Here is a 3,903-nt window from a genome sequence, read left to right as displayed (position 1 = left end):
TAACAGCCCAACTTTATAGCTTACACATAACAACACAACTTTATAGCCTACACATAACAACACAACTTTATAGCCTACACATAACAACACAACTTTATAGCCTACACATAACAACACAACTTCTAGCCTACACATAACAACCCAACTTTATAGCCTACACATAACAACACAACTTTATAGCCTACACATAACAACACAACTTTATAGCCTACACATAACAACACAACTTCTAGCCTACACATAACAACCCAACTTTATAGCCTACACATAACAACCCAACTGTATAGCCTACACATAACACAACTTTATAGCCTACACATAACAACACAACTTTATAGCCTACACATAACAGCCCAACTTTATAGTCTACACATAACAACACAACTTTATAGTCTACACATAACAGCCCAACTTTATAACCTACACATAACAACACAACTTTATAGCCTACACATAACAACACAACTTTATAACCTACACATAACAACACAACTTTATAGCCTACACATAACAACACAACTTTATAGCCTATACATAACAACCCAACTTTATAGCCTACACATAACAACCCAACTTTATAGCCTACACATAACAACCCAACTTTATAGCCTACACATAACAACACAACTTTATAGCCTACACATAACAACACAACGTTATAGCCTACACATAACAACACAACTTTATAGCCTACACATAACACAACTGTATAGCCTACACATAACAACACAACTTTATAGCCTACACATAACACAACTGTATAGTCTACACATAACAACACAACTTTATAGCCTACACATAACACAACTGTATAGTCTACACATAACAACACAACTTTATAGCCTACACATAACTTAATCCTCTTCCAATTCCTCTTTCTTTTACTATTTTCAACAGACAGTGAGAGCAGGATCAAACATAGCTTCTTCTCAGAATTCATGTGAATAATACTGTCAAGACAAAAATGGCCCTCTGAAACAAGCAGGAATTTTATAATAAAGACAGTCTTTGTTGGCCCTTTTAGAGTAAGACAGTCACTCTATGGAGTGTAGCATTGCACCAGCAGTCCTATAGCGAAGAATACCTTAACAAACCCCTCTCCCCAGTCAGTGAAAGGCAGACCAAGTTCAGCTACGGTGCCCCTCTGACAAATACCCAACTGTGTGAATATAAATACACACTCAGTCACCATCACACTAAATAAGACATGGACTAGACCTGTCATCTCTACTCACCCTGACACACTCTGTTAAAGGGGCAATCTATGATTGCTACATCCATTTTTGGACTTTTAAATTATTTATATATTAGCCATGATTCTTCAGGAATATAACTTATAAACGTCTCATGAGCTTTGTTCAACTGTATAACCCCCCCAGAACCAAAAATATAAGCATGTTTTACTCCTTTGTTTGTAAACAATTTAATTGTAAACTGTATTTTATTTTTTACTATAACTTTGATATTATGGAGTCAGTCCTTGCATTCATAGCTCTGTCTATGAATTTGAGAGTGGTTACATTTCTCCAGCTCCATCCCTATGCTTTTTTGTTATTTTGACGCTTTGTTATTGTTTGAATTGGAGATTGCTCCTTTGAAGAGACAATCAGATTCTCTAGCCCATCGCTCATCTTACCAAGCAAAGGGGTGGGGTAAGGCTGTTGAAATTGAAGAGCTTGGTTATCACACCTCCTCTGATAAATGATTTAATTGTATTCTTCTTCAGAGAAAAAAAAGAGTGACCCTGTCAAAGGGGAGTGCATTGATCCTATTTCTATGGTGGCCATAGGCTGGAAGTTCAGCCAGTCATATTACACTGTGATACATTGGCCTACTTTGCCAGCTTACCTGACAAAAGTGAATTAATCTCAAATCAAATCAAATGTTATTGGTCACATACACGTGTTTAGCTGATGTTATTACGGGTGTAGCAAAATGCTTGTGTTTCTAGCTCCAACAGTACACTAATATCTAACAAGTAATATCTAACCATTTCACAACAATACACACAAATCTAAAGTAAAGGAATGGAATTAAGAATATATAAATATTTAGACGAGCAATGTCAGAGCGGCATAGACTAAGATACAGTAGAATAGAATACAATACAGTATATACATATGAGATGAGTAATGCAAAATATGTAAACCTTAAGTGACTAGTGTTCCATTATTAAAGTGGCCAGTGAATTCAAGTCTATGTATATAGGGCAGCAGCCTCTAATGTGCTTGTGATGGCTATTTAACAGTCTGATGGCCTTCAGATAGAAGCTATGTTTCAGTCTCTCGGCCCCAGCTTTGATGTACCTGTACTGACCTTGCCTTCTGGATGATAGCGGGGTGAACAGGCAGTGGCTCGGGTGGTTGTTGTCCTTCATTATCTTTTTGGCCTTACTGTGACATCGGGTGCTGTAGGTGTCCTGGAGGGCAGGTAGTTTGCCCCCGGTGATGCGTTGGACAGACCGCACCACCCTCTGGAGAGCCCTGCGTTTGCGGGCGGTGCAGTTGGATGCTCTCAATTGTGCATCTGTCAAAGTTTATGAGGGTTTTAGGTGCTCGTTTGTTTTGTTGACGTAGGGGGAGAGGTTATTTTCCTGGCACCACACTTCCAGGGCCCTCATCTTCTCCCTGTAGGCTGTTTCATCAACTGCAAAGTTGCCTAGGAACTAAAAGCACGGCTGCCCTATCTGTCGGATCAATTTTACTCCATCTTACTCCACTACGCCATTAATTGTTATTATTACATTACTCCACAAAACAAAGATAAACCCATTTTCATGTTTATAGCAAACAGTCATTTTTAGCCTTGCAATAAACCAAAACCATTATTAGATACTCTACTGCCATCTACTGAGTACGGTTCCCATTGTCACAGTCGTCAAACAATACGTCAAACAATACATTTAGCATGTCATTTAATAGCTTTTGTAATACTGCCCTCTTCTGGCAAAAAGGTTAGGCCTAAATCGCCAATATTGGGGGAAAACTGAAGAAAGAAAACCTCTCCAAACATTCACAGCAACTGCCAAATAAGAAATAAGCTAACAGACTAAAAAAGGAAATGTCTCCCAGGGCAAACACCAGACTAGGCCCTGATCCAGTGCTCTATCTGAGTCAATAGATGGATCAACATAGGAGTGAAATATATTGGATTCAAGGATAAGATTTTGTAACAGGAAAAATAATTCAGGCATTACATTTCTACAATACCATTATAGACCTACATTAAACAAAAATAGATGTTTAAATGCACAATCTGAACGATGTTCTATTGATAATGACATTGATGAAGAATACATGGCTAATGATCTTAGTACAAGTAAGTTAAGTAGGCCTACACCTACACTATCATAAACAATATATAAAATGGTATTGTGAGTCTTTATGCCTATTGTTTGTTTGTCATCCTCAGACATTTGTAAACAATGTCTCCTCAGGTTCATCTCGTTGGCACTAAGGGCACTCCCATCTATAGATGCGCGATTAGCCAGGGGACCAGTTTAGGCTACCTATAGCCTATGTTTAAAACAATCATGTTGATCTCATGGATGGACTGTCAGTCCTTGTATCCATACAACCTGTCTATGACTTTGAGCATGGTTATGTTACAATTCCACAGCTCCATCTCTCAGCTTTATAGCAAGTGGCAGGGCCGCTTTGCGCTGAAACAGACAAGGGATTGTCAATTGTTTAGGAAGATGCCTTCGGCAAACCGATAATAATTAGCCTAGTGACAAAATGTACAGCTTTTTTTTACAAGAATAAACCCATTGACGCGCACAAAGGGATTAAATCCCAAAAGACGCTGCTAGCCATATTTTATCCAGTGAAGATGTAAAGAAAAGTAATCTTCTCTCACTTCCGCTGTTGAGTGGCTCGAGCGAGTTGCAGTGGCGCGAAGCAG

Source organism: Salvelinus alpinus, chromosome 10 (genome assembly GCF_045679555.1).
Source record: "Salvelinus alpinus chromosome 10, SLU_Salpinus.1, whole genome shotgun sequence".
Taxonomy (NCBI): domain Eukaryota; kingdom Metazoa; phylum Chordata; class Actinopteri; order Salmoniformes; family Salmonidae; genus Salvelinus; species Salvelinus alpinus.
Note: the sequence above shows the minus strand (reverse complement) of the source record.